At 41.8% G+C, this 20,604-nt stretch overlaps 1 protein-coding gene across 17 annotated transcripts in view; it reads left to right on the forward strand.

The window, feature by feature from the left end:
* Positions 1–420: 420 nt before the first annotated feature.
* Positions 421–20,604, forward strand: part of gramd1bb (GRAM domain containing 1Bb) — a 77,217-nt gene continuing 57,033 nt past the window's right edge. For 12 of the 17 annotated variants that reach the window (XM_029001751.1, XM_029001753.1, XM_029001752.1 and 9 more), the window contains exon 1: positions 425–659. The gene's annotated coding sequence lies outside the window, so the exon portion shown is untranslated. Of the gene's footprint in view, positions 660–16,517; positions 16,822–20,604 lie in introns of those variants that run through there. The other 5 variants (XM_029001750.1, XM_029001749.1, XM_029001760.1 and 2 more) reach the window with 3 other exon arrangements.

The raw sequence follows: 20,604 nt of genomic DNA on the forward strand, positions 1-20,604 counted from the left end.
CTTTGTGAAATGAGAGAACCTTCAGGACCCATGGAAGCAGATGCCAGCAGATATGTTCTTTCACTGAAGAGCATCTCGCATTTCCATAAATAAAAAAAAAAAAAACATTCCGCTCGGTCTTCTCTGGCTCTGCCTTGTCCCTCGGTTAATACTCGGGTGCGGTCTTGGCAATAAAGTCGGCACTCTGTGCCTTCTGCTGAGGGACTTTCATTAGTCTTGTAGCCATGGAGGCAGGAGAAGGAATGATGCCTCGCCAGGCTGTAACCAAAGCTGGAGCACATGCTGCACATGCAGGCAGCCTGCCTACCGTGAGCTGCTGAGAGCGAGAGAGAGAAACAAAGGGAAAGAGAGAGAGGGAGGGAGGGAGGGAGGGAGGGAGGGAGCGTGTGTATGGAGGGTCGTCGTAATGCATCGCTGGAGGAGAGAGAGCAGGGGAGTGAGGAAGGACAGAGGGAGCCGGGGGAGGGAGGAAGGCGTGTGGCTGAGCTCCGGCTGCGCGCATCCGAGACGGATCCCGATGGAGGACTTCCCCCAGTGAGGGCGAGTGGAGCGGTTGGCTGCGTCGTGGTGCTGGGGGTGCAGATGAAGAAGAAGAGTTGCCCTCACTTTCCGTCCGGCGTGACTGCTTGACAGATGGCCCTCAGGTTTCCTGGCTCAAGGTAACGTTGGAGCGTCTCCTGAAGCCGTGCATGTTTCCTGCTTTGGCTGTTTCTCGTGCTAAATGTGTGTGTTGTGTGTACATGTACATGTGTGTGCGAGAGTGTGAATTTGAAGTTAGTGCACGTCACACAAAGATGGAAAGGTGAGTGGTAGCAGCCTAGTGGGTAACACAATCGCCTATGAACCAGAAGACCCAGGTTCAAATCCCTCTTACTACTATCATGTCCCTGAGCAAGACACTTAACCCTGAGTTGCTCCAGGGAGACTGTCCCTGTAACTACTGATTGTAAGTCGCTCTGGAAAAGGCCGTCTGATAAATGCCATAAAAAGGTAAATGCAAATGAGTGCAGGTCAGCAAAGTGAAGTGCGAGCCAGGGAGAATGTCCCGTGGCGCTCCACCTGCACCCTCCGTCTTTAGCCGAGGATGAGAGCAGAATCACGAGATAGGACGGCCACCTCAGCACCCTCGCAGGTCCCATTTTTGGATCTCTCTCTAACTCAGTCTCCGCCTCCCATCTCTATCTTTGGGCTGCTTGATCTCGGTTGCAGTAGCTTTTGTGGAGGAGTAATGAACACTGGTTTCTGGGGTGCCACTATTCATTGCCCACAGCTTGGCTCACAAACGGGTGCGGTTGTAACAAATATCCCTGAGCATTGTTTTTGGCGATTCATGAGACCAAATAGGTTTTTATCGCATACCTGTGACCTTTTATGTTTGGAACTGAATTTATTGCTCTCGCTGTGTTAGCATCCATAACCTGGTGCTGAACCAGACCATTTTTTTTTAAATATTACTGGGTGTAATTAACAATTTCGAGTAGTTTTTTTGACATCAGTAGAAAAACAGTAAATTTTTTTAATGAGACTTTGCCCATTTTTTTATAAAGTCATGTGCAGAACCACGGATCAACACATTCAGATTTTCTGAAATCAGACACGGACATAAACAGAAATAGCGTGACAGACAATTTTCATTTTACTGTTTTGTCAAATGAGACTTAGGTACTTTATTTTTGCACATCTTCATAAAAGGCTTGGGTATTTCCGTTCTGCAACTCTGATCTCACATGTGATACCAAATGCCAAAACTCAATGTCTCCGATCCTCCAGCACTGTTCAACTGGTACCTCCAGACTCTTCTGTCCTGGCTGGGTGGTGGAATGAACTTCCATTATATGTTAGAAAGCATTCCCTACATTGACTTCCATATTTCATTCATTCAATATTTTCTGCAACTGTAGGAATCTTTAATTTCTTAAAACTTTTTTTGCTTAACCAGACAGTGTTCCTAATCAGTAGAGGCAACTTGTTCCTCCTGCCATTTAAGAGGTTCCATATATTAAAAGAATCTGCATTCTTGTTGTGGAATTAAACAATTGCGAATTAAATAAATATGTTTTTTTTTTTCCTTTATGGATTTTTTCTTTTTTTAAACATTGCTTGTGAGTAGCATGCACACTCATTGATCCTGCTGCTGTCAGCATAATGAAAATGTGAATCGGATGCCCTTGTGGATTGTGTGTGTGTGGGGGGGGGGGGCTGAGTTTGTTCCCAGCAGGTTGTGACCTTAAGCATGAGAAGGAGCAGTAAATTACCAAGCGATTGAAAGAAGGAGGGGAGATTGAGTGAAAAGAACAGCATTCAGCACAATCCAGGCTTATGAATGGAACTTTTGCTAGAATGGCACACTTTAATGGCATTTAATTTTCATTGCATGATTGATCCCCCCAATTTTCCAGACAGAAATGTTAATCGGGGAAAGAATGCGGTTTTGTGGGATTTTTTTCTCGGCTGTTTTAAGTCACAGTTTACAACCAAGGGATTAGGAAACTATATACACTGCTGCCACACATCAGATAAAATCAATTCTAGTTGACGTGGCATTTTATGGTGTGACAATACCCATCGCCCCATTTCCATTTCCACAAAGCCTTAGTGATGAGTAAAAAGAGGTGGAAGAAGAAAGGAAGTTATATAATATGACCTTAAATTGTTTTGTTTTTTTTCAGTATCATTCGTGCCCACAGAAACTAGGCAAGGAGCACTGAATGATCTGCAATCATATTTTTTTAAATGTGCCACCTTTTTGTATATATTACTACGCTGCAAAAGATCAGCAAGAAAAGCTCCCTTTGGGTTTCCGTGCTGAGGGATGAAGCTGTAATGCGTGAAACAAGCGAATAAGAACACAGTGAGTAGAACCTTTTGCCTATTTATCCGTCAGTAATGTGTTGTCGCTGTTAAAGCGTCTGACTTTTCTGGAAACAAAGGACACCAGGCCAGCGACTTGACCGTCGAAGCCCAACCCTCATTGATTTTTTCTGTGAGTGTCTGTCAGAGAGCAGACTTGGCGCATTTGTTGTGTAATATTTTCCCTTCATCCACTTGCGAGCATGTATCACGACTGGCCCTATAAAGCCCTTTAAAGTGAGTTTTTAAAGTGACCGGAACCACAAACGAGTTTCATCTTCGCCGGTGCCTGGCTTTTCTTGGAAAATTGCACACTTTCTGGTCATGTGATCTGGGTACAGAAGCCCTACTGCCGGCTGGCAGAGCTTATAAGTGAATTTAATTGGCCACACTTGCCATTTGCTGGCTTTATTTCTTTTGCACAGAGAGGGTGAGTTGTTTGTTTGGTGAGTATAAATCTTTGGGCCATCAGATGCAAGTGCTCCTTGCCTAGTCTACTCTTTTCTCCTCTGGCTCAGACACAGGATTTGGAACAAACGTCTCCTGTGACCAGAATATGGTTGCTGCTTAGGGTTTGGTCAATGTGTACATTTCTTTTTGAAATATCCAATGATTTCCAATGGTTTCATTGGTTTCCAGTACATTGTTCAGAAGATTTTGTGAATTTTGTTCTATTGAATCTTCACTATATACCCAAGTAAAAAAAATATGATTAGTTTCAAGGTCTTTGTTAAAGACACCAAAATTGTCAAAATAAAGGACTCACAACATGCAGGATAAGTAATGGGGATTGGGCATGGCGTGTACTTAGTAAACCAGGAATGATTTTCTGGTGCTAGAAGGAGCCGGGGAGAGGGCTGCCATTATAATTCGATGCTATTGTCAATAGAAATGTAAATTCACAATTGTTATGTTATTATGAAACCACGATTGCGTCGTATTTATTGTGGTGTCTGGAAGTGGTAACAGTCTCGCCACTTCCTGTCTTCTCTCGTCTGTCTGGCCGTCTGCTCATCCCTCCTCTTTCTACCTGAAGTGCGAAAAGCTCAGGGTCACACACGCTGATTTACACTTCTGCTGTGCACCAGCGTTCTCCCCTTGAGCACAATGAGTTCTGTCTGCGGTCTTGTCCCCCTTCTGCTTTGAAGGTGCCAGAGTGACTTGAAACTGAAGGCTGTTTGCACAGTTATGACAGTTTTTATATGCCACTGAGCATCACTGGGCATATGGACCTCATGGGACAGGACTCAGTAACCTTTAACACTCAAAGAGCCACTCTGACTCGGTTTCCACAAAAGAGAAAGCACTGGGACCTGCAAATTCTCATTGACATGTAAAGTGAAGATAACCGCATACATTATTTTCACTATTATGATGTCCATAAAAACAATGGCTCTGTTGGGGGTAATGGGTATATAGGCATAAATGTGGTATAATGTGGAGCATATAGGCAACAGGTGCTTGGAACTGCTTTTATATGCGACAGCTTAGTATTCTGCTGTGTCATTCATATCGTTCCGCTTGAGTTGCTGCCATAGACTGATAACAAGTTCTCAACAAGTCACACAGCGAGGCTAATTTACACAGATCCCGTCAAAAATTTAATTTGCCCGTTCGGTAAACATATGGCTCTCTGAAACAAATGGAGAAGAAGAAAGTAGGACTACAGAGAATTGCGACTTTCACATTAGACTGGGTCTGTATTCAGTTTAGCGTGGAAGTCACAGAGAGCAGGTCACATTTCACCATATTTGTTCTAGATTCAAGAGAACAAGGTGATCTGTAATGTATTTCGTCCCGCTCATCTATTGCTCATCATCAGGACGTCACCACCTGAAGCCAAAATTAATTGATTTTGTGTGTAGATTAATGTGTTTTTTTTCCATTTCCTGTCTTCGGGCATTATCTGTACTCTTTCCTGTTTCCTGTTCCTTTTCTGTCCATGTAGTAGGCCTAGCATATTAACTTTTAAAAATACATATTAAAAGCATAATAATTGATTAAAAATGCAGAGATTGGTTCGGAGTAGATATTTAGCCTAAAGGAATGCTCCAAATGGCAGCCTGTTGCCCTTTCATTATAAATCTTATTTAAGGAATGAGTTAACAAGCAGTGCTGAAAGCCACTCAGTCTTCTCCAGTTAGGCCAATTTTAGCCAAACTCACCATTGCACAGTTTTGTACAACAGCTGACAGCATATTAAATTATTCAACTAATTAAACAGTCGTTTTTTTTTAAGTTGCAGTTTAGCATTTGTTTGATCTTAATGGATTCTCTTTTCTAAAAATAGGCTCTGTAAAGTACCAAAGTATATTGCCCTTATTACCTCAGGGCTTAAAAAAGAACAGGTGCCTGATAGGCTATTTTTCCAGGTTGTATGAACTGGTCACAGATTTAAATCCAGTGACTGACTTGAGTCAAGATGTTCGGTAAGAATTTCTGTTTCCTTTCATCATTACAGTTCCAAAAATCCTTTATTCAATGTTGTTTCCATGTGCCTGATGGCATGAATTGGATTGTGAATTAACAAACTGCTGTTCAACTGTATCAAAGGGAAAATCGATGTAACCTACACATTTTTTGTAAAACATTTTTTTTACAATTCTTCACTTTGAATTGCCCCCAGATGCTGATTGGTTATAACAATGCTAATGAATTAACTCAATTTGGATGAAAGCTTTAAGCCAGACATGATATGTTACGTGCAACAGCTGCCATATGGGTATGATAATGGTAAAAGATCACAATAAGACACAAATGAATAGATGTTTTAATGATAATCAGTGAAGCGGAATGGTTTGAAGGTGCTGTATCAGGCAGAACACAATGGGGAGTGTTTGCAAATACATTGCCAATCATCTGTCAGTTATTGCAATGAGGCTCCTGCCGTTGTGCGTGATTTATTGACCGTAGGGGGTTTAAGTTGTGTAGAATGAGGAAGTAGGGTGTGTGAGAGTTGTCAATCATTCCTATTGTAATGAAACACTAAAAAAAAGACTTAGGAGCCATCATTAAAGTTTATCTTCTGGGTACAAGAAATCATCTGAATGGGTATGTAGTTCCTCCTATCTGAGATACAGATAACAGCAAACTTTATTGTATATATATATGCATATTTCTGTAAATGCTGAAGACATACCTGATGCTACATTAGCGCTATGTCTACGATAATGTAATGTAATGATAATTAATCCTCTTAATGACTAGACCTGTGCTGTTGATGTCAATCCATTTACATTTACAGCATTTACCAGACGCCCTTATCCAGAGCAACTTACAATCAGTAGTTACAGGGACAGTCCCCCTGGAGACACTCAGGGTTAAGCATCTTGCTCAGGGAAACAATAGTAGTAAGTGGGGTTTGAACCTGTGACTTTGGTTCATAGGCAAGTGTGTTATATAAGTTGAGAAGGTCATTCCGTTTTTCTGCTTAGAGAAATGCTACCTTGCTGTCTGCATTTACTCCATATCTGGGGCACCCTCCCCTATCCATCGGAGAGCTCATTACAAAGAGCTTAGAAGTCTTCTTTTAGTAACTTGAGGTTGTTATGACAGGACCCAAAATTCCTGAAATTTTCTTCCGGTAAGCCCGCAGTTGATTGCCATCTCCACTACACAGATCATGCGTCATTAATGTGGGCTAATTGGCTATATGATCATTGCACACCATCAAGTTTCACCGCTTTCGTCCCTCCAGGATAGGTCTTGTGTGTATTCCTAAAGGTCATGGCCATTCATATGGCTGTTTATTAGGAGAAATGTCACGTGGAATAAATATGAATTTGAATACCTCACGGACTACTAACCATATGTTTCCCATATATTGGTCCATGTGTTTTTAAATTTCACTGAATTTCCATTTGGGATCAATAAAGATATAGAGTTATATGTCAGGTTTAAATAAAAAAAAGTTGTGGATAGCCATTACAATGTGATATTCTGTGTTTTACTGAATGTTGTAGACCTTCAGGGAGTTGATGGGGTGCGGAAACAAGCCCTGTTTAAAACTACAAGAATATCCAGTGGCTGTCAGACGGCAGCGCCTTGCTGACCTCGTTTCATCTGTTAATTAAGGTGAAAGGTGTGAATTCTGCTCCTGAGGCAAACTCAACTTATTTTAGACCGTTTGTTCAATTGTGACCACTTTCCAGTTCGCCGTTTAAGTCTTCATGAAATATAGAGGGGAATAAAGAGATTTTTTTAAGTGCACTTTGCAGTGAAGTGTAGGGGCGCATGCCACGTAATGGTGGCCTCATAGAAAAATTCAGTGTCATCATTATTATTACTACTGCTTAATAGGCTTTGCTGAGCATGCCAACTCATTTGACCATGTTCTTTTCATATTAAGACACATTAATACCTACTACTTGAACAGATGAACACATTTGCATGGCATACAACAAACAGGGGTTTAATACTGATAACAGGAACATGCAGCGATACATGACAGACACAATAATCAAGTTCAGTTAAACACTTGCATTTTTAATTTAGATGTTCTTTTTATTTAAATGATCTTGTTTAATTTCAGCTCAGTGAAGGACTTTAAGCACCAACACATTTTCAGTAAGTCTACCTTTCTTGTAGAATTGTGCTTAAAAATAAAGAACTTTATGTTAACCAGATTGTTAGTTAACCATTTGCAAGTAAATATTGCCTGTATAGACAGTGGTTTAAAAAGATGGGTACCTGTGAAGAAAAAGTGAACCTGTAAAACTGCATTGTTAAATGCAATGGCGTCAAAAATTTGGTGCACTAAGGAAAAAAGCTCTAACACTGACCCTGACCCTAAGTATCTTCAGAAGGACTGTCCCTGTAACTACTGATAGTAAGGAGCTCTGGATAAGCGTGTAGGCAAATGTGATGTGGGCCGTTGGAAATTGCAGCACAAAAACAGTGGAAACATGTTAACGCCTTAACACCTCCCATGTTCCTGTAAGCCTGTAGCAAAATAATCCCTGGGAGATCTTCTTTTTACTTGCCAGTGAAGCATGATGGGGTAATTGTTTAGTGTGAAAAATGAAGGATCCCACCTTTCATGTCTGACCGATCCAGTGGCTTTTTCCAAATGCAGTTTGTGTGTGTCTGTGAGTTTGTTTCAGAGAGGAGAGAAACACTTCTGGTCTACTCAATCAATCAATGAATCTGCCAAACTTTCTTTATATATAACTTTTCATACAAAGACAGAAACAATACTAGCCCTGGCCAAACGCTCTGTTCAATGTCTTCCGTATGTGCAAATGTTCTGCTAATATGCATGAAACTTCCTTTACAATAAGTGTTATGGGAAATTTTGAAATGAATAACCTTCTACCTCTTCTACCAAAATTCTGTCTCCCACTGGGTGATTTACTGCTGCAGCCACCATCGTGTCCTTGTGGTCAGTAATTAGCACCGTAAATGTCCTACTCATGCGAGTGCATTTGGCTATGCAGCCATCTGTGCTCTGATCTGAGGGCAAAAAAGCCAAAAAAAAAAATCCAAAATATCGATATTTACCAATAAATTGTGAACCACTGAAAAAATATTATATGTACAGTATTAAATCTAATGATCAACCCATGTTCAGCTAGGTGACTATATGAAAGTTAATTATCACAATAAATTATTTAATCAACATATAAGCAAATTAGTGTGCTGGTCAGATTTGTAACCTTTGCCGGACACTCGTTACGGCAGCTATATTTGATGTGACACAGTTGCTCGGCCTTTGAACGGTTTTAGTATTTGTAACATTTTTTGTGCAATTCATCAATAATTTAGACTGTCGAAATACCCTTGAATTGGTTGCATCAACTTTATATTTCATTTTTTTTTTGCCCAGAAAGTGCACTTTTTTCAGTTATTCAATCGCAAAATGAATCAGTCCAAATAAAAAGCATGAGCATAATGTGTTGCTGTAAAATGCCCGAATGCTTTGGCACAATGGTGTGAGGAAACAGAATTTCACCCTGTGCTATAAATAGACCAAGAATAATTCCCCGAAATCTCTTCCTCTATATTGGGTTACAACTGCCTTGCTTTCAGCACCCTGTTCTGGAAAGGTTATGCATTGAGGATCTGACCGAATATCTGTTCACATTGTAGATTTGCTGGATAAAGGCAGGTAAGAAAAGTGTTTAATTTGTGCAGTCAGAATTCAGCCTCAGCGTTCTTCATTCAGATTTAAATTAGGGTATGAGCATTGTACATTATCCCAAAAATGCATTAACAGGCGTTTTCCCGTTTTAATACTTACTGAGTAAAATGTATACATAATATAGTAATCAATTGCTTATCCACAGTCTACATGCTATTGGAAAGTGATTAGTTGTCACCTGTACATACTACAGAACAGCACCCAGTGCACACAGTGAAATGTGCATTAAACCCATCCACTGAGGGAGCAGTGGGCAGACAACTTTATTGTCATCTCACCATATACAAGTACACAGAGAGATGAGATTGTGAAGCTTCGGGGATTCACAGGGTGCAAAAAGACGTGGCACCTCGGTTGTTCAGGATTCGAACCGGCAGCCTTACGATTATGGGTCTGTTTCCTCACCCGCTAGGTCATATGAATCACTGTGTAAATGTCTCATTGGCTTTTCATGAAATGTGGGCCATTGGGACCAAACCACAGCTCAGACTCAGACTTGTGGTGGAATCCATTGCAGCAAATGCTGGTCTTTGTACGGACATCTCAGACACTTCAGATGTCTCAGACGTTGGTTCATCATGATAGGAGTAAACAGCGATTCCTCTGTATCTCAGACAAGAGGCTGGACACTGTTGCTCTCATGCAGCTCAGTCCGGACCCCAGTGTCTGCTGTAAACCCTGGGTGACTCTTCTGGAGGTCATAATAATGGGTTTTCTCAGGGAGATTCATCAGATTTGCAGGTAGTAGGCAATGGGGGTGGTAGTAGCCTAGTGGGTAACACACACGCCATCAACCAGGTTCAAATCCCACTTACTACCATTGTGTCCTGAGCAAGACACTTAACCCTCAGTTGCTCCCAGGAAAGACGTGGAGTCAATTTATGAAGATCTTCTGTGCCTCAAAGCTGAATTTACTCCTTTACTGACTATAAATATCAGTCATCGTGAATCCTAATTACTAATAAGCACAGTTGTGCACTGCTATATGCACTGCTATCATATTTCATTGAATTATTAAAATGTTTCACAGATGGTGGTTCCAGAACAGAGAGGCAGGTGTACCAACATGTTTGAGGATGTCTGAAGATGTGTGCATTTTCTTATAATAGCTGATAAAGTTTAACTCTCCCGCCCATTGGGAATTAAAATAGATAGATCCACGGTTTCTGCCGAGCTGGAGAGGTCCCCTGGGGAATATGATTGTGTAACAGCGCCAGGGGTGGTTTGGCGTTGCAGACTTTCAAAATAAATCTGACTTTACATAAGGTCTGAAAAAGAGGCGCAGGCATAGGGGATCCCAATTCTTCTCGTTGCCCGCCACTAAATGTTGAGGCGGAACTCATGTGTCATCACAGAGCTTTTTGATAACAGCAGCAGAACAGTCAGCTTCAGCACAACGACTTTGAACTGGAAAGAGGACATTCTGTGTTGATGTCATCCACTGACGTGGACTCTGACTGTGTCGCATCTGCTATTAAACGTTTCACAATCGTCCGCCTTTTTAAACGGCTGCTATTGTCTGTGTCTTTGATCTTTTAAAAGTCAGTGATATTTCTTTTAAGTGTTAGAACAGAATTAAAAATCATTTACTGCCTAGCGGGTAAGGAAGCAGTAAACAGAAGGTTGCCGCACCGTCCCCACACACTGCTCACTAAGGGTGATGGTTAAACGCAGAGGACACATTTCGTTGTGTCACCGTGTGCCGTGCTGCAGTGTTTCACAATGACAATCACTTCACTTTCACTTTAAGAAGACCACAAAGTCACAGGTTCAACCCCCACTCACTACCATTGTGTCTTTGAGCAAGATAAAAGATGAACGTTCTGATTTAGTAAAGTATAAAAAGTTGTTCAGTGTATCTGATCTGTGTTTAAGTCCACACCCGTAATTGGGTTTGTTTGCCGAGGCTGCGCATTGCCATGCATTCTGGAACATAATTAATCACACTAGAGAGGGGAAAAAATAGTTTTGTAATTTTTTTAGTGCCGCCGGAGTTTGATGTCCATGAATATTATTTGTCCTGCAGCTCATGTTTCTTATTCATACACTGTTTTAATAAGCAAAAGAAAAAGTTTTGTCTGGTCCATTCTAATTATTCCCCTTGTAGGGAGTCTGTGTAATATCCGTTTTTTATTTTTACATTTGTAAACTGTTCATTTCTTTCTCCCTTTGATAAACAAACCCTGTTCGTTGCAAGATGAACATTTTCTCCCCACCAAAACCTTAATAGTTTTGTTTTGAATCATCTAAAATACCAATTTTTTTTTGGCATTTTTGTGGCATTTCTGTGTCTGTAGCCTGGAGACAGTGAGACTGCCGGTGGGGAGTTGCGATATTCCATCAGCCCCAGGTTCTGCAGCTCACCAGCTCCTCTTCACTCGCCAAGGCCTTCTGACGGCTCTGCTTCCCCTGAGCCAAGATTGAAAACTTTGACCCGGTGATTACTGTTGATCAGATCAGTATTGATTACTTATTCAGAATGACGCACCGGTCACAACACTGCACCCTGCGGTTCAGACGCTGTCTCTTTTTACATTCTTGTCACCGGGACTGGCAGAACACAGAAATATTTACCGACGCCCTTGTCCAGAGTTACTTACAAATTGGGAAGTATCACACCAAACATCCCGAAGTGTGCACTTGGTAGGTTCCTTCTCACATTCCCTTCATAGGGCCCTTCGGCGTGGATAGTGATCCTCGCGGTGGAACGAGTGTCAGGCGTGGCTTGTCGTTTCATTGGCCCGTTATTTAAACCTGCCTGATCCAGAGTGCTACGGAGTCCCCTTGTCTCCCTTGTCCGTTTTTTCCCTGGAAAGTCTGGTTGCTGATTGTGTGTTTTGTGAACCCCTATACAGTCTCGCGCTGGGCGCCCGGTGTTTTCCGTGGGGTGATACGTCTCCAAGTGACCAGGGACTGAGCTCAAGCAGGAGACTTACATGGGACACAATACAGAAGCAGAACTGGGGGACTTGTTCAACGCTTGGCGTGGTGGTTCTCTTTTCGTGCATCTTTTCGGAGTCGTGCTGCTGCATTCTGGATGGAATTCAGAGGTAGACCTGCTAGAAGAGATTGTGAGATTGCTACAGACCGGACGGGTATCTGGGTGGCCTGTGTTGCTGGATAAGCGCAGATCCGTGTGATATTGCAGGGACGGAATCTACATGAGTGGGAAAGATTTGCGCTGTGAGTCGAGAAGGAAAGTTGGCAAACTGTGGTTACTCCAAGGTTGCGTGCAGCAACAAATATGCGTCTGACCTTTTGGTGTTAATGCTACGGTGCTGTGATGGAACCCTGTGACCCAGATGACCGCAAAATCACCTGTTCAAATCCTGCTGGACACCTAAGCCACAGCAGCTTGAAGGTCAATCGGGGTAAAAGTCTCAGTTAAATGCGATGGACATGTAGATGTGGTCCCCTGCCCTCTGCATGACAGTAAGTGTGCACCGCAAGTGTGAATTCGCACCGAACCTGTCCAGTAGCGGACGTAGCGCCGTGGTGCAGTTCGGTACTCAGGGGGCATTCATCACGTAACAGTCTGCTTCAGGGCTCGTGTTTCTGTCTCATTTGCATTTCTTTAGAGACCTAAAGTGGGCTAAAAATAGACGACAGTGTTATCACGGCGCATGTGATGCGCTTGGATTGGGCCATTTCCTTGGAAACTGAAATGCAAAAGCAACTCCCTCTTCCCAGTGTTTACGTATCTTTTCAGATAGCAGTGTGTGTGTGTGTGTGTGTGTAAGTGTGCTTGTGTGTTACAGTAAAAGTCAGGCCAACATCCACAACTGTGATAATGTATGAACGGTGCAGACTTCTCCGTAGCCCTGGCGTCGAATCACAAGCAACACATTTCTCCCGCTTCCTAGAAACGTACGAGTGTCTGTACCACCGAGGTGTGAGATGCACAACCAGGCACGTGGAAACAACACATCCTCCGTTCATACTAAGAAAGCAGAACGTCCACAAGCCAAGGTCAAAACGAGGGCTCCTCTGCGACCGAAGCTGTCAGCATTTTTTTTTAAAGAAATGTCGTGCTAGATTGGCAGCGATCGCAGAAATTGCACTGCAAACTAAACTCATTTTGCCCACATGTGGGAGCTGTCACACTGACACTGGCCTGCAGGTGTTTTAATCTCTCCAAGGTGAAAGCGCAGGAAAAAATCGGATTGCCTTGTCTCTGGTTTTTTCGGCCCCATAACGGGCCCTGGCGCGACAAATTGACTCCCCGGAGAAACGGATGCATGCCCTGGTTTATGCCCTGGTTGTAATCTTGCCATACAAGACAAAATAATCAACCTCATGGCCTGCTACCAAACCATTTTTTACTAAATGTGTGATCAATCAGTAGACTTGGGGAGTTTTTTTTTTTTAAATAAAACACACTTTTTCTAATGTTACATTTATTCATTTGCAAATCAGAATAGAATTTTGCAAATTTAGCAATTTGTCAATTTCATTCTTAGTGAGAGGAACAAAAAATGGACGAACGTAAATTTCAATAATCAAACTATTACCCTGTTAACTGCCATTAGAAATACAGTACAGGCCAAAAGTTTGGACACACCTTCTCATTCAATGTGTTTTCCTTATTTTCATGACCATTTACAGGCCAGTCCCGGTGAAGGCATAAAAACTATGAATGGCCTGTACTGCATGTCTGCACACTGCTCCCCAGACGCCTGTCATGGCTGCCCACTGCTCACCAAGGGTGATGGTTTAAAGTAGAGGACACATTTGGTTGTGTCACCATGTGCTTTGTTTCACAATGACAATCCCTTCACTTTCACAAAGATTACATATCCCAATTTAACATTTAATTACACTGATACAAAGACATAACACAGATATTTTTGTGTTGTTGAGTCATATCAATTACGGGCTGTGATCTGTCACTAATCTTGAATGTGTCCTGCTGGAACAGAAACCAGATAAAATGGTTCTATGGCCCTTCTCCAGTCAATACTGATTCGTACTGACTTTATCGTCTCAATTCACATGTCCACCAGTTCAATTTATGGACAGTCTGTCTGGTCTGTCTTTAATAGACTTAAGTATCCTTGCTGCTCATTTTCTCATTATGCTCGTGTGGTTAAACTGGAGCAAAGGGCCCTGTAGTCCCTGCTCCAGTTCCGAGCTGAACACACTGTGTGACCAGCAGAATAAAGGCAAAATCATTACACAAGTGATATGAAGTAGGTGATGATCTCAAAACATCTGATATGAAGAAAGCATCATATCCCAATATGTCACAGCTATATCTTAAACATACTTTCAGTGCTGCAGAATAACATGACACAAAATATGCCTTCAAGCTTGAATTCTAGTTTTATATGGAAACAGCTATTAAATATATATTGACATCCTTTTAGTGGAAATTGCAGCATATTATAATGCTGCCGTCAGTTTATACACGACACTAGTCGTGAGCGTGATTATGAAATAATGCCACGGTGATTGACTGCTGCAGTGTACACTACTAGCTGTACGACATTTCACAGGACTGTGCAACACTGAGAAATAAACAGTAGAGCATAATACAAAATGTCAGACTTTTAGATTCAATTGTAATATTGCACAGCCCTACTCTTTATAATGGCAAGACCTCTGTGTGCAGTGTACATGACGGCTGAAAATCAGACTGCATGGAAGCTTTAACGAGGTCAATAGCTTTTAAGTGAATAAGCCTCATAAGAGAAGATTGGAAAATTATATAGCTGCCAGTGTAGCCGTGTGGAGTCACTTACGCGTTGAGCTGTTTCTATGGCGACCACCACTTGTATTAACTTGGACAGATATACATCAGAATGGGTTAACTAAATTCCGCTGATCCAAGTATGTGTCCTGATCAAGGCTTTGTATGTGGAATCATGACCAGGTAATCATTTAACTTGCATATGTTGCACATTCTTTTTTTGCCTTATCTGCATTGTTTTTAAATGCATGTAATAGTGAAAGTATGAAAGGACCACGATTAGTCAGATTGCCTTTGGGCCAGACGAACAAGAAGGAGTACGATATGTCCCACAGACTGAGTGTGTCAGACAGTGGGGCTGTCTCTGTTGTTTCACACGCCATGCTGTGAGAGGCGTAAAGGTCAAGATTAGAATTTGAGTACAATAGCCAGTCGGTCATAACACTTTCTGTTCGAGGCTGAAGTCATGCCATCCCGGACGGCTCTATTACTGACTGTCCACTGTGATCCAGCTTCTTCCGTATTTTACATTACTGGACTAAGCCACTATCACACGTTTTTTCAAAAAGCCGATCTCGTTATGCTCATAAATTTCATTGTAAATTGAGTCTCTTGTTTTAGCTGGAGTCATCAAATTTTTTGTAAAAGACCTTGAATGGTAATTAAACAGAACACCACAATGTCGCTTATATCATTAAAGAGATTTCAGCAGTGGGTTTCTTATTTGTAGAAGCAGCTCAGAAAGCGGCTGAGAAGTGAAGCAGATAGAAGCAGCGAAATTGCACTTTTCTTGCTTTCTTGCTTGGTAAGATCAGTGTTTGCAGCCGTTGGTCTGTGTGTAGCACCATCAGATGAAAAGCACAATGTCGACGGGTCATTTTGCTCCTGGGGACAGGTGATGACGCACAGTTGCCTTGGATCTTATCTGTCATGCAAACAGCAGCATTCAAAACTGCAGCATTTGTTCACCGCTTTACCCTGATATTCTGGAATTTTGAGATTGGTTTATCATTTCATTGTTAAAATGTCTAGTAAATTTCACATGGACGTGGAGGACAAAGGTTAATTAGAATCATTTTTGGAAGGTAACATGCAAGGATTTGAAGATGTGACAAGAATCCTGCTACAGACAGAGATGTGACGTTCATTGTCCACGTTGTATCATGAATGTCATTTAGATCTCAAATGATGTCCCACTTTGCACTTTTAAGATCTCAGGTAAGTTGTGGAATTAATCAAATCTCATTAATTTTACTATTTCCCCAAAATGTGGTTCATTTATGAATGATCTACAGCATGTAATATCAGATGTCGAGTGTAGAATCGTTATTTAATATTTAATCGGATGAGACTGTGCGGTGTGAAGAGCAGGGCGCTCAGTCCAATTCAATAAAGTCGCACTGCGGGATCTCCTAATGGAATAATTAATGTTCGCGGCGAGAACAGGGATTCCGAGCGAGACTCCATCACCGGGGAAGCCGGTCTGCTCATCACTGAACAGCGCATGTGCGTTACTGCACACGCCGCACTGTTTGTGGTTCGTTTATTATTTTATTTGTACTTGTCATGTGTTATTCCAGCACGGAGGGGGTTAATGAAGGGGGAGAGTCCGTCGCTGTTTTGGTCAGCATGCGCTCGGAACTGATAGGTCGCTTGGCGGTGGTCTGCTCCATCGGCTTCCCTGAAACGTGGAGCGATTGCACGGCGTCGGAGTAACGGGACTTCACAGCCCCGCCCTTGAGTCGCGGTGATTGGTTACCGCCCCCCTCGGTCCCGCCTCCGGCAACGCTAGGGGCCATGTGATTGGGCCGAGCTTACGCCACTTCGGCGTGCAATGGATAACGAAGGTATTGATACGTTTGGAATGCTGGTTGTCTGGGAAAAGTTGGCGAAAATGGTTGCGGACAAAAGAAAACAAACGTAGCCGCTCTACTGGAGGGAAAAGTAGCCGACGAGGCGTCGAGGGGCTCCGGAGCAACGCGCTCCGTTTCTTGACAGGAAGCTCCATCACCCGCCTCGCCGCGCTGCCCGCCGAGACCTCAAATCAGAGAGCTGTCAAAAAAAATGAAATAGTCCGTTTTAACACATAAATATCATTTAAAGAAAGAAAGCTGGCTGCCGCGTGTGCTGCATCTTCCCGCAGGTAAGAATTAAAAATTTACAAGTATTAACAACGAACATGTAGGGGAAAAAATCTCTCTCTCTCTCTCTCTCTCTCTCTCTATATATATATATATATACACACATACACACAGCTATATATTAGCTTATAGCCGAAGTCTGGTGCTATTGAATATTTTTGGTCCTTTCTCTGATTAAATCAACTTGGTTTTTTTATGTGTTGGATGTTGTGGGGTGCTGGATTTTGGTCTCTGGCGGTCTTCACGCAGAGAACAGCTTTACACAGCACTGCTGTTGATTTTGTAACACAAGTCCTTCCCATCTGTTGTGTTGCACATCTTCACCTTCACACACACACACACACACACACACACACACACACTCGGCTTGTGTGGACGAACAGGTGGCCTGATCCTGTCCGCGTTCCCAGTGTGATCTGCCTGCTGCGGTGCAGGCACGAGAAACTTGTAACAGGAAGTGGTGTCGTTGCGTGTGCTGGCTGCAGATGAATGTGCGCACGTTATGGTTAAAGGTCTTTTTTTTCATGTACATACATATATATTTAAAGTATGGTTTCGACCTGTTTCCATAAACACCAAGGCACATCTGGAAAATCAATCTCTTCAGCAAGGCCAGTACACGTTATGTAAGGGGTCAAAGGTCACAGAGCATTTGGAAATAGGAAATATGGTTTTGTGGGCAAAAACAGACACGAGATTTTATGTCAAATATTAATAAACTTCATATAAATATGTGGCTTCTTTTTCATCACTTTGAAAGCTTACTAGGTTAGAAGGTTTTGATGGTTACTGGTTTTGGTGAACACCAATATGTTTGGAGGTTGGAGGTGAAAATGTCTGAGCTACATATGCTTTACATAAGCTTTGTTTAGGACAGTTTATTAAATGACGTTTCATTGGATTTTGCTGCGTCTGAACTGGTCACCATCAAAGCGATTGATGAACCCCGTTCAAATGACACAAGGGCTTGTTTACCCACCGACACGGTCTGGGCCGAATAAATCACCGTTCCACAGGTCACTGCACCTTTTTTCCAGCGATATTTATTTTTTCGTGTATATTTGTGTGTGATTGATTTTTTGCAGCCTGGAGCTGCACCTCCTTTGCACAGCGATCTCTGGAATCGATTGTGATTTGCATCATCACATCTTCCATCTGCGCGCAGTAGGACTTCCTGTGCGCTCAAGACACAATGCCGGCCTCATTAGATCAAACGACGGTGTGCGATGTGAGAGGTCAACTCCCCCTCCAGCGACCTGCTGAGTTGTTTTGGTTCTTTTCACATGTGTGTGATACAGAAATGAAAGGACAGGAAACATGAGACGTGAAAGGATGCGTACAAACACTTCTCACTGTACACGAAGTATTATAATCTTTTTAAGCACGCAGTGCATGTAGATGTTTTTTTACCAGGTAAGACGCATTTAAATCGTTCTTTTGAAAGCTACAGACACATCGACACTCAGACGTCATATCTGAGGCATGCGTGAACATGGTAACTCAGAACACAGATGGGTAAAAGTTTATAGTTTTTATTCTTTGGAATTTGTGTCCACAATGCTTTGCAGAATTACAAAAAAAGTTGAGCATTAGTTTTTACACAACTCATATTTTGTATCACATTTGTATTACAACCGACCCTCAGTTGTTCACATTAAGCGTTGAGTGTTAATTTGTCCTAGCTGCTAAGGAAGCAGATTCGTAACTGAAAGGTTGCAGGTTCAAATCCCGAACCGTCAAGGTGCCACTTGAGCAATGTCTGTGTATAACAATGTCTAAAACAATCACTTTCAGCAGATGTCTAGTTCATAGAATCATCCCAGGACCAGCAGCACATGAACATCTCCCTTAAACCAGTACTCCAGTGCACTGGCCCCACTAGGATAAGATGTATATGAGGATCTGGGGTAATAAACATAAAATCTAGAATGTTTAAAGACAGCAAAAGAAATAAGTGACCCAGTCAGAGCTCAGAATGGAGAACAGCACACTGAGAGACTGATCAATAACTGTTTCATGCAGTTAAATGGTGCAGTCATCAATCATTGTATCAGCACGCGGGGTTCTGGGTCAAATGACCCTGCATGGCCACAGCCTTTTGTGCACAGCAAGTAGGTTCCGTAAACGAATGGATAAAGTAAATGAAATCATTTGTTAATACATGATCATAGCAAAAAACGAGGTAACATAATGCAAATAAGTGAGTAATGTATTCTAATTATGTCACAAAATCGTATGGTTCCTACACGAATGAGCACACCCCAAAAGCCAGGCAACAGAGTGTCTGTATTTTTGTGCTTTATTTTGTTCAAGTAAAAGCAATTTTGAGTTTGCAGTGATATTCTATGAGAGTATTACATCATTTTCAGTATCACTGCCAAAACCTGGTAGCCCCGTAGTTCCAAATCCACTGGAGATAATGTTACTAGGTCAGCAGGACACTGGACCTTGGTGCTCCCATTTGCACACGACTCCATTATGAAAATAAAGCCTTGTGGTGTTAAATATGCTGCTCGCGGCGTGTGAGAGTAACAGGCTGATTGTACCTCCAACCTGAATCAGTTCGTCAGGGGAGAAGGAACTCATCACCATACACAACTCTGATCAGGCCCCGTCACTAATAAGTATGGATTTGGTTTTATGCTAATTCTGCCAGTTACAGCGTCTGTCTGCGGCATTGAATGGATGTGCAGTGAGGAAAAACCCCTCTATGTCATTTTATCGCCTCTGTTCCTGCTGTGAGTCTGTAGGCAAGTAGAAATGATTATTAGGATTAACTGAACAATATAGCCATGGTTTCAGGAGTTTTGGGGATGGACGAAAAACATTGGTTCTCTCTATAAATTGCTCTGAAGAATGGATGTGCTTTTGCCAAAGAAGACTTATGAGTATGAAATTGTGTCCCACCAAAATTCCCTAAATGAACCTCACGCATGAACACGCGTGGAGGAGACATATCTTTTCTTAAAGTGACGGCGTAAAAAATTTAAACAATAAATTCAAAAGTAGAATCAACGAATCCTGAATCCAAGTATCCTATATGCCATTAATGATAGATTATACCATATTTCTCCTGATCCCTGTATTCAGTAAATGACTGCTTAGTGTTAGGATAAACATACTGCAATTAATTGATCTGGCCTTTGATGTGTATATGCAAAAGCTGACTTTAGATTGTAAATTAAAAACGTCTTAATTCCAGTGAACTCTGGTTTCCGTCAGACAGTTTACAGTTAGTGGGGGAAGATTAGTTCTAATAATAGTTTGTGCAGAATAAATAAGAGATGAAAGCTGTCTGTTCCACGTGATAAAGAAAATGAAGCCAGTATATTTGGGAAAGTGCAGCTTGTCTTAGCCGAATGTTCGGGTTATTGCGAACACCATGGACCTGGAACACATTGATCTTTTTCTTCATATTTGACACATACAGGGAGTGCAGAATTATTAGGCAAGTTGTATTTTTGAGGAATAATTTTATTATTGAACAACCATGTTCTCAATGAGCCCAAAAAACTCATTAATATCAAAGCTGAATGTTTTTGGAAGTAGTTTTTAGTTTGTTTTTATTTTTAGCTATTTTAGGGGGAGATCTGTGTGTGCAGGTGACTATTACTGTGCATAATTATTAGGCAACTTAACAAAAAACAAATATATACCCATTTCAATCATTTATTTTTACCAGTGAAACCAATATAACATCTCCACATTCACAAATATACATTTCTGACATTCAAAAACAAAACAAAAAAAAATCAGCAACCAATATAGCCACCTTTCTTTGCAAG

This window comes from Denticeps clupeoides, chromosome 13, assembly GCF_900700375.1.
Source record: "Denticeps clupeoides chromosome 13, fDenClu1.1, whole genome shotgun sequence".
Lineage (NCBI taxonomy): Eukaryota > Metazoa > Chordata > Actinopteri > Clupeiformes > Denticipitidae > Denticeps > Denticeps clupeoides.